This window comes from Monopterus albus, unplaced genomic scaffold, assembly GCF_001952655.1.
Source record: "Monopterus albus unplaced genomic scaffold, M_albus_1.0 scaffold32.1, whole genome shotgun sequence".
Classification (NCBI taxonomy): Eukaryota; Metazoa; Chordata; class Actinopteri; order Synbranchiformes; family Synbranchidae; genus Monopterus; species Monopterus albus.
This window is the reverse complement of record NW_018127912.1, coordinates 238,223-249,900: the sequence shown is the minus strand read 5'-3', so window position 1 is coordinate 249,900 and position 11,678 is coordinate 238,223. Positions and strand designations below refer to the sequence as shown.

The following is an 11,678-nucleotide window of genomic DNA, read 5'->3' as shown; positions in this document are numbered from 1 at the left end:
ATGCCCATATGGTAGTGTCATCAGCAAACAAAACCACTTTCACTAAATCAGAAACCTTGCATATATCATTAATATATAGTATAAATAATTTAGGTCCCAAGACAGAACCCTGAGGCACTCCACATACAATGTCCAGCTCACTCGATTGGTATTCACCCAACTTCACAAATTGACGCCTCTGTGTCAAATAACTTCTAATCCATTTCAGAACCATTCCTCTGATCCCATATTTTTCTAACTTGTCCATTAATAATTCATGATTGATTGTGTCAAATGCTTTTTTTAGGTCAATAAATATTCCCACCATGTATTTCTTCTCATCCATAGCACTTGTAATGTCCTCCATCAGGTCTGTAATGGCCAAAGATGTCGATTGGTTCGACCTAAAACCGTATTGGCAATCAGAGAGGATTTTATGTTTGTCAATAAATGTATCTAATCTGTTATTAAAGAGTTTTTCCAGAATTTTTGAAAATTGTGACAACAGTCAGACAATGTTCATTTATTTACACATGTATTTATTTCAACATTTATTTTTACTTTTATTTATAAATACATTTTTACATTTGTCTTGCAGTCTTAGAGGTACAGCACCTTGGATGTTTCCTCCCATCATTACCTGATTCCTGACACCTGTTGGCCTGCCTCTAAAAGCTCAATTGAGCCCCACCCACTTTCTCATTTGTTTTCTAGCCAGCCCCTGCAGCATGGTTGTCATATTTAGTTCTTTGTTTGCTTTGTAACATACTTGGGGCTTCTTCAGGATAGGTTAAAGCAAGAGGAGTTTTGTTGTTTTTCTTCTAGATTCTTTCAGTTTGGTCCCATGTTTGTGGTTTGGCGGTGTGCTGTTTAAGCTTTTGGCTATGGTTTGTGGCTCCTATTGCAGCAATTTGGTGAGTAGTGAGTTTCTGAGTACACAATTTGTTTGTAGTGACCTCCCTGGTTATTTAGGGAGTGTACCAGCTGGATGGAGTAACTTGTCCTTCCATTAACTGACTCGTTTAGTTTTTTTTTTTTTTTGCCTTTCATATTTTTGAGGTAGCCCTGGGAGGAAACGTGTTGCTGGCATTCTGATATCTTGGCCACATGGCTGAGGTTTACTGGAGCTCTGCTTTTAAAGCTGCCCAAAGACTGGCATGTCTCAGAAGATGTTTGGGTTTTAGTGAAAATTAGGCAGGTACTGTGGAGGGTTGCTTTTGTACAGTTAATACTGATGCACTCAGAAGCTAATTTGCAGTGCTCATTATGAGGAGATTGTGTTAAGTTAGGTGAGTTAAGGTTTGTGCTCTGTTTACTGGCTACAATTCTTGTAACATGTCCACAATCCTAACTTGTGTATGTTAAGCAACTTTTGGTTTGTCAAGTGGTAGCGTGCAACTTGATTTTATGTGTTGGCTGGATGTCCCTGAGCTTGGTAGCTGCTTTATAGGTGATGTTGGTAACTACTGCTCCATCTAAATGTATTTGTTTAGGTGTTTCCTTTTATTCTTTGAAACTATTTGGCTGGTGGTGGAGTATTTTGCTACACCTGAAGAATGTATTTGTGTAGGTGTTTCCTTTTATTCTTTGAAACTATTTGGCTGGTGGTGGAGTATTTTGCTACACCTGAAGTAGTCTCTATTGTAAGGCCCAGATGAGCTTTAGCAGCAGTATCCAGTCACATTTCCTGTGTGCCATGTCAGGAAAGGTCCTGTGCAAAAATGCTGATTCAGAAGTTGCACCTTTTGATACTTTTTCCAGCAAAAGATGCTCTGCTGGATTTTTTTTTTTTTGGCAATACATTTCCTTCTCATGGAGTTTGAACAGAGAACCAATGAGGATGCTGTTTCTTAGGATGCAATTGAAGATGTTGTTTTGTAAGCAATGAGGTGTTGATGAGAAAGTGGACTCTGCCTGAGAGGATATGTGAAGATGACTGGAGCGGTGTGTACCAGGTCATTGTTCTGAGTGCTTATTGTCTTTTATCTTGCTCTTGGCTCATGATCAAGGTCTTGCTGCACATGTGGGACTCAAAGAGCTTAGATCGAGTGTTGCAACATTTTTACTGGCCTGGTGTGAAATCAGATGTGGCTTATTGTTAAACATGCCAAATCATAGGTAAACCTAATCAGAAGAATGCACCCACACTGTTGCATTCTATACCTGTTGTTGGTGAGCCTTTTCATCTTATCCTGATTGTGTTGTTCTCAGTTCCTCATAACCAATATGTTGTGTGCAGCTGCTTGATTGCCTGAGGCCACTCTCTTATGAAAAACTACAGCTATGTAATGTATTTGTTTCTAAGGTCTTAAATAAGTTTCTACTTACTACATGGGAAAAGTCATTTGCCCCACTGGATCCAAAATGGAGGCTACTGTCAACATTGCTGTTCCTGTCAGCATGCGTTAAGGTGTTTTCTTGATATGGTAGGGTAGTAGGAGTTTTTGTTCAAATGTTGCTATTGTGGCTGTGCATGTGACTACCCTGCTTAGCCCAAAGGTTCCTTTTGTTTGCCCACTTGCCTTGACAGTCAAACACTGTTGGTACCCCTGACTTTGACCTTTTTAAAGTAGCTGTTTATGTAAGTGATGCTCGTGTTGGAGCCGTTCTACGCCAAGTACTCAGTTATAAAAAGGCATTGGCCCTTATCCTTGCTTTGGGATATTTTGGCATTTGTTTTTCAGACAATCCCTTGTGGTCTACACATAATTCTGTTTCTTTTAGCAGGATGAAAAACCCCCAGCCACAGAATAACAGACTTCACAGGGATTTAACCTGGCCATCCAACAGTTGTAGAGGCTTGCAGATGTCTTCAAGGTTGTAAGTATCCACTGTACATTTTTATGCTGTGTATTCACTAAACTAACTGGTTCATGAATGAGTTTGTGTTGTGTACATTCACAGCCGCTTTATTAGGCACACCTGTACAATTGTATGCGATTCAATGCAACACTTCCACTTTAACATTGTTTATGAAGCTCAAAATGTCTTTTTGGTGAAACTTTAGCAAATGTATAAATTCAATTGTTTATTTTTTAGGTCAGAGGTGGACTACATTATATTCAGGTGCCTCTAATATTTTGGCTCGTGTATATAGCTGGGAGGACAAATGTATAGACACGTCTGAATCTAATGTAGTCCAGTACAGCACCACCTTCACCAATGACCTCAAACATAATTGAATTTATACACTGACAGTTTCACCAGAAAACCATTTTGAGCTCCATAAACACAGATATTAATGCACACAGGTGTACCTAATAAAGTGGCTGAGAGTGTATAATGTTGTAGTATTTGTGGTGGATTCTTGCAGGTACCCGATTCCTGATAAAAGGTTCTGAGGCTGGAGGAGGACAGTGGGGAGATGTTCGACCTCAAGGCTTATATGTTAATGTACAATCATGGAAAATATTGTGTATGGACTGTTTTTCTAATAAAACCCCAGTTATTAGTCTCTTCATGTTGTTCCAAGCTGCACTAATGAAAGTGTGCAAAAGTATTGTGATGTATCAAATAATCTTAGTCAACTCAAATCAGCATTGATCTTGAAGGGGGTACAGAGACGCCCTCAGTTTTATTAGAAACTTTGCTTTAAACCAGAAACAGCACAACGATCAGTCTAATCACAATGTAAAACTCATTAGGATCCTGTAAAATTATCCCTCAGCTTTGCCAGTCACCTTAAAGTGAGCCAGCTTCATGGTACCAGAAAACCAGAGCTGAGCCCAAACTTAACTGGATAAGCCACTAAACCTCCATCAAGGTACAGGCCCCAGGACTCGCATTAAATTCAGTGACTGCATCCTCTTGGTGCTGGACCTGCTACACTGGTTGACGTGGATCTTGAAGTCTTGGCTAGCAGGCACTGGGATGCACTGAGATGAGACAATATGTTAAATGGCAAAGTGTCAAAAGTTGTATAATCACAAAGCAGGAAAACAAACCAGAAAGCAAAAAGTCTGGCAACAGTTGAAGTTCCAAACAACTTTAAGGCAAAGATGAAAGACCAACACCACTGTCTACAGACCCTGACAAAGGCTTTGTGGAAATGCATTGGTCTTTTATTTTTGCATTAAAGTTGTATGGAACTTGAAGTTGCCAGATTTTTTGCTTTCCAGTACACTCACTCCTACATACGTATGACATCAGCACAACATTAGAAACAGTTCTATCAAGGTTTCTGCTGGAACTTCTCCTGCTGGCTGTGTCCAAGAACAATTTTACCAGACAAAACTTAAGCTTACTAATCATATCTCAATAACAGTATTTAAAAAGGCATTTAAAACATTAATTTCCTCAATGACATAGCTTGGACATTGCTGCTGTTTTGAGGTGAACTTGTAGCTATGCAACTCCCTTATATTACAGCATTAGCCTACTTAAAAAAAAACACGCCACCTTTGGTAGAAATCTGTTAGCTATTCCTACTGAGGCAATTTGCAGCAATGATAACGTTTAATATAACGAAGTCCCTAGACCTGGTCTGCTGTAGCCTAGAAGGGGAGAAAACTGTGAAATGTCCCTTTATAGCATTTTCATAAATAGGTTTTTACAGCCAAACACGAAAGAATCATACTCTACTTGATAATCTAGTCCTCGAAGCCAGTTGCATAACATTCTGTGTGGATTCATGACAACTGTGTGCGCGCACTAAGACAGAAGTGAGCGTTGTGTCGATCGGATCTGAATTGTCTTGGAATTGGGCGCACATTCAGGAGCTTCTTTCCACTCGCACTTTTAGCCACAAATTGGTATGAACACGCCTTTAATCGATCATTTGCATGATTTGGTGGGCTATCACTACTGTCAGTTCAGAGCAAGGGGCCATGGCTGAGGTACTTAAAGCGGACGGATTGTAAGCGAGAGGCATCTGTGCGCAAAAGGAGAACATTAGGGCAACAGGAGGAGGAGCGGCACCTCCTGCATCATCTACAGCAGTGGTCCCTAACCTTTTTATCACTGCGGACCGGTTAACGCTTGACAACTTTACCGCGGCCCGGAGGGGGGGGTTCTGGTGTGTACGTAGATTGTTTATATTGTAAATATAATAAACGTGAATCCACTGTGTACTTGTATGCAACTTTATTAGCAGCTTCCTCGTAACATTGCGCCAACAACATAACATGAGTGTAACATCTCCTCTGCCCCATACGTAAATTATAAAACAAATTCACGTGAAAAAATAAATAAATGACAAGAACCAGCAATTCCACATTTCTTTCTCTATTATCTAAATATACCTACACATCATTTTTATTTTTTTAAATATTAAACACTCCATGAATGTTATTTTTCAACAGCTGAAATAAAGTTGCCAGTTTGAACCGTCAGATGAGGCTCCTGCATGTTTGTGTGCCCGCTAAGACTCACAAGTTCTCCTCCTCCCCTCTCCCTCAATATAATAATAAACATGAATCCACTGTGTTGAAATTTTCAACTCCCCATAACGCTAAAACAATGGGAGCCCTGAGCTTGTTTCTCTGCAACGAGACGGTCCCATCTGGGGGTAACAGGAGACAATGACACCCGAAGTGTGTTGCTTATGTTCAGTCTACTCCGTTGTTTTGTTTTGGTTGCTGTCACTGCCGAAAAACCCGCTTCACACAGATAGGATGTCGGAAATGGCAACAGGGTTTTCAGTGCTGTGGTGGCGATCTCAGGGTATTCTGTCATGACTTTAATCCAGAACACCGACAGAGTTGTTGTCTCGAACATACTTTTAAGGCCGCCGTCATTTGCGATCTCCAGCAGTTGATCTTCTTCTTGCACAGACCTGCTGGATTCACCTGGTTTGTTGACAAATGGGTTGCGGATCCATTCCTTGGCAGTTCGTGGGTCCTTTGTGGTTGGGAAGTAGCGCTCGAACTCTTTTATAAGCAAAGACAGGTGATCGTGCACCAGCTGGGAGAATGAAGGCTCAGGCTCAGTCTCACCCAAAATCCCCGCTAATGTTTGAAACATGTCCAAAATACCTCTGTTGACGCGCCGTACGCACAAATCCAGTTTGGCTTTAAATGCAGCTACTTTATCTGCCAACTTGAAGACAGTTGTCATTTTCCCCTGAAGTGACAGATTGAGTTCATTGAGCAGGCTGAATATGTCCACAAGTAAGCCAGTTTTGGCGCTCAAGTGACCGAGATGTAACCGAGAGAATGCGGTCATTTTTCAAAATAAAAGATCGTTCAGACTCAGATAATAAATAAAACGGAAATAATTAATGATTTCTTGTGCGGCCCGGTACCAATTGATCCACGGACCGGTACCGGTCCGCGGCCCGGGGGTTGGGGACCACTGATCTACAGCAGAGGAGCCACACTGCTTTCACATAGGAACCAGAACAACCTTTAAAAACACACTCATCTTGGAGGAATTGTCAAAATCCTCCAGTGACGCCAGGACGCCCATCCTTATGTACGATAATTACACACAACTACAGCTTTCTGTTGTAATTTAATCACATGTAAAGGGTTATTGTTAGCAGTGATGAAAATGAATTGACTGATATCCGCACTTTACAGAAAGTATAAAAGGAAAAACGGGAAGATTACATTATGGCCCCAAAAATTTATTAGGCCAGCATAAACTCAAATTCACTTTATGAACAGAAGTATATGTAAACAGCTTTAAAAATATATAAGCCATTTAAAATCGGTAGTCTCACCTCATTTTTCATTTCCGCTTAACTATATCGCACCTACCTACGCAGTATGGGCGAAATGCGAACATTCTGTGGTTACACACAAGAGTTATGCGTGGGAAAAGGCTTATGCATGGTTTTTGTGTGTACAGATCCTTTACGCATCTGGTCCCTGGTCTGAGGGGGTTTAGATGAGAAAGGTTTCACAATTTTAAAGACACTTTAAACTTAGTCCAGATTTGGTACCATTTTGGATCTACATCTGGTCTGACGGGTTAAATTGGGGAATAAACAGTTAAATTGTCCCTTTTTTTACAGTTATAAGAGTTTCACAAACAATTTAGGCTTCACAAAGTGTCAGTGGTTTTTCTAGAATGCTTTAACAGTTCAATGAAAAAAGAAAACATGACTTTGTATTCCAACTAAAGTTTCCCTTAACTGCCGACTCAGAGGCTGTGAATCAGATGCCAAATTCAGCGTTGCCTGACAGCACAGGCTTAATGCAAAAGCACAGAAGCATCCTCACACAGTTGGCATTAGCTTTAACAACTTAAAATTCAAAGTATTACAGTCTCATTCTAGGGAAGTGAAGGAGAACACATGAACCCAGATCAAAAAGAAGAATGTGCAGGCAACGTCAAACAAAACAAAGAACGCCACAAAACCAAATACAGATAACTAAGGCAACCCTAACATGAAAAAGATAACAGGTGGGAGAGTGAACAAACAAAATCTTACACTCCTCCCTAGGTCCTGCAACAAACCACAAGGGGTGGCCTCTACCTAACACTAACACCATGTACTGTATAGAGTAGCCCAGTCTTACCATGTGTGTCACCCACCTACACAACTCACCAAACAAAGCCCTGTCCTGTCAGGCACTTTTATAGACTTAGGTGGCATGTGCTAAGCAGAGATTGGAGGGAACAGCATCCAATTAAGTTTGAATGGGCCTCTCAGGAGCACAGTAGCTATGGAAGGAGGAGGTCCTGGAATGAACCACACCCATAGGGAGACCCTGTAGATAGAGATGGCAGAGAAGGGAGGGCCAAAGAACTCCACACAGAAAGATGAACCAGGAAAAGCGAGAAGAGAAAAACATACACAGTGCATGCTAGAATGCACGTAATGAACACTGTGTTTTCACTATTGGAACCTGTTAGGTATTTTTAGTCAGATAGAAATTGGTTAGATATTTGTTGTATTAGAAATGTTTAGTGGAGACAGGAAGTCTAGTTTAAATGCTTAGTCATTCTCATGAGTTTCTTGCAGGGTGCATTATGGCCAAGGATAACTACAAATCCGATTCCAGAAAAGTTGGGACACTGTACAAAATGTGAATAAAAACAGAATGCAATGATGTGGAAGTTTCAAATTTCAATATTTTATTCAGAATACAACATAGATGACACATCAAATGTTCAAACTGAGAAAATGCATAATTTTAAGGGAAAAATAAGGTGATTTTAAGTTTCATGGCATCAACACATCTCAAAAAAGTTGGGACAAGGCCATGTTCACCACTGTGTGGAATCCCGCCTAAGGAGCAGTCTAACCCGTACTTCCCTTAACCATCACCAAGCATAGCCTTCATGGTTGAAGCGGACTGTCCTGTTTTTTCTTTCCACTGTATTTTCTCTTGATCAGTCTTTGTTTAGAGGAGGGAGGGGCTGCTCCTCTCACACACACAGTCAACTGTGTGGTACTTGTAATGCTAAAGGTGTGAAGATGCAGACATTTAACTAATCACAGGCAACTGCTTTTCGCTCATGCACCCCCTACCCCCTTGCATTCCTGGTACTTGATTTTAGTACTACCTCCTGAGGGGTGCTGAGAACGTACCTCTAACACAGGCTGAGAATACTGGAAATAAACACAGAACTTTGCACGACCCATTTCAGTAGGTTCCATTCATTATCTGTATCGTTTATTCCTGAATAGGGTCGCTGGAGCAAATCCCAGTTGACATTGGGCAAGAGGCAGAGTACAGCCTGGACAGGTTGCCAGTCTGTCACATCACTGACATGTAGACATACAACCACACACACCCACACAATTTAGAAACGCCAATCAGCCTAATCATGTCTTTGGATTGTGGGAAGAAGCTGGAGTACCCAGAAAGAACCCATGCAGGCACAGGGAGAACATGCAAAATCCACACAGCAAGGCCCTGGGTCGACCTGGGCTTGTACCTGGAACCTTCTTGCTGTGAGGAAACAGTGATAACCAGTGCGACACTGTGCTGCCTTCAGTAAGTTCTATAATGGAAAAACCCCTAAAAACAACCATTTTAAATTACCATAAATAAATAAATGTGGCACTTGATTTAGATTCAATGCCAATTTTGATTATGTATTTATTTATTATTAATTTATCTCTGTTCCTTTTAGGCCTCCATACTCTGTGCATTACAATAAAATTAATTAGAATTATTCTCAGTCATATATGAACAAAGTAGCAATTCATTTAAACAAAAAACAAGACACCCCGTGACAGCCAAGAAAATTTGTCATTTATTAATATAGTCCAAAAGAAGCTCCATAACTCATGGAAACATTTTTTTTCCTGGTGCATGTCCTTAACAATCACATTCTATGAGGAGAAACAAAGAACAACATTAAAAGCCACAACTTTTATTTCAGTTACAGACATGTTTTCCTTAATTTTTTTTCAAAATAACGAGAAAGGCATAGGCAAAGTACCCCCATCCATTCCCCTGCCCACCCTCCTCCTCTTAAAAAAAACATACAGCCTTAAAAGTCATGGGCTTTTGTTTTCTTTTTTTTTCAGTACAACCCACAGTGCTTTAGTAGAAGGATAAGCGCTCATTGGTTAAAGAATACACAGCATGGTCACGCAATGTAAAGTTTAGATGTCAATGATTACAAGAACACAGGGTGAGGGGGAGGAGTGGAGGAAAGCAGAGTGAAGGAAATTTGACAAAACAAGAACAACCCTAGATCAAACCCTGAACCCCAGAGTCTGAGTCGACAAACGACCCCCAGTGCAGCTGTGGGGTTTGGACTCTACCCTCCCGCTTGTGCATAGATCATGATCCTTTTAAAGAACAGCTTTATTCCTCCACTTCAACATGCTTCTGAAAACCATCTGTTACATGTTTAGAAATCTTTCAGCTATTGAATACCTGTTACAGGAACATACAGGCTAATAGACACAAGAGATGATTTATAAAAAAAAAAAAAAACTTCTTGCACAATGCTCCTGAACTACACGATGAAAACTTTAAGAACAAAATAACATTCAAATGCATCTTCTGTCACTGTCTTTTTGACAAACCATTTATCATCGTTTAAATGTAAAGCAATTTCTACTTAGATTTCACATGTAAAGCACTCCACTCTTTTCAAAGTTTTTCCCTCAGTCTTATTTGGTAAATATGTTACTTGCTACAAACATTGTCCCCCTCGTTTTAAAGAAAAGAAATGAAAAAAAAGGTACTTTATATTGTGTTAAACCCATAACCTTCAGTGCTTTCTTTGAGTTCAGTTGTTTTCAGTTGCTTGTTTCCTCATGCAAACGGTAAACCTAGAAATGATGGAGTTGGTATCTGGAACCCTGGCCTTCCTGAGACAAAATCCACATCTTTTATGAGTGTGCAAGATAGTGAGCAAACTGCGTTGCTTGTGGAAAACATAACATCACGACTTGGTACATATAGAGATAGTCTGTCGACACTGAAATACAAATAAAAAAAATTGAAATATGACACAACACTGATTAATCCCAGAGTTCTGTAAGTAGCATAAATCTTCATTTTGCAAGATTTCCATGTCCATATTTGATGGAAGATGAAATTTGTCCTTTTTTTGTACAACATTCTTGTAATAAATTCCTTGAATTTCAGACAAATGAAATGCTTGTAAACGACAGGTGGCTTTTGCAAAAGAACAGAAAAGATAGGCACCTCTGAAATGAGTTAACAAACTCATCTCCCACACTTTATCCCTTTCCATTTCTCCACAAAGTTAACATAGGGATTACTAGTTCTTCTACAGCTATCTATGGCCACAGCTCTGTTTTTTTCCCCTTTTGTTTTTTAAATTTTTTTTTGTATTTTTTTATTTTTGTTTTTTTTTCTCTATTTTTTTTTTAAATAATTGGAACAAAATGGTGCAATACTTGATGATAATCCATGTATTGGATTATTCCACAATAAAAGCCACTATAAGGTAGATAATCTTTTTACAGATAGAATGAAAAAATCCATTAAGTCCTTGAGTAAACATGTACACATGAATTGTCACCATCTCCCCTCTGCACTTAGACTCCTTTATCTACGATTAGCTGAGTGAGGGGTAGAAGACACTCAGTGCAACGTTAGAAGATAATGTCTATCAGAATAGTTTTTGACAAAACAATGACAACCAAAAAAAAAAAAAACCCACAATATAACAATACGAGTGGAACAGCAGGCCATGTGCCCTGTACACAGTTTCTTGCGCACACATTCATACAAATATCTGACCTTCAAGCACACATTTAAGATGATTTTTGCATTTTTTTCCCCCAAAGATTTTGTATTTGTAACTTAATGCGATACATTTCTGATATTCTCTAAAAGCCCCCAAGTGTACCTGTCAGATAGGGAGAACAAAAAAATAATTACTGACTTCACATTAAGTTATTGGTGTTCCATGATTCAAGTATTTATGTTCAATATATTGTTTTTTTGATATGTTTGTGATTTTTTTTAATCAACTGGGTAAAATATGCATTGAACCAGGTGAGTGAGGTTGGGCTTTTAGACAGGCTAATTAATACACATATACACAGTACAAGCACTTGAAGGTACTGTGATATGTCATTGAAACCAGAACGTGCATATCCAACTCTATATAAGACGTAGCTTTCAATCAATCAAGTATCAGTTTATACCCGACCCACATTCTTTTCTTAGTATCACTTATTTGCGGGGAAAATACATATTGCTCATTTTCAGTTGTATTAAACCAAGAACTGTCAAACAAGAATGAAAAGTTTCAAAGGTTACGATCCAAGAAGTCAGAAGAGGTGATACCACACACTGTGCTAACAGTACACA

The 11,678-nt window shown here is 39.5% G+C and overlaps 1 long non-coding RNA gene across 1 annotated transcript; it reads left to right on the top strand.

Annotated features, from left to right (window-relative positions):
- Nucleotides 1–676: 676 nt before the first annotated feature.
- LOC109958454 (uncharacterized) lies at nt 677–3,433 on the top strand. The gene is made up of 3 exons (XR_002274674.1): nt 677–893; nt 2,704–2,799; nt 3,293–3,433. It is a non-coding gene; the product is annotated as an uncharacterized LOC109958454 (long non-coding RNA).
- The last annotated feature ends 8,245 nt before the right edge of the window (nt 3,434–11,678 follow it).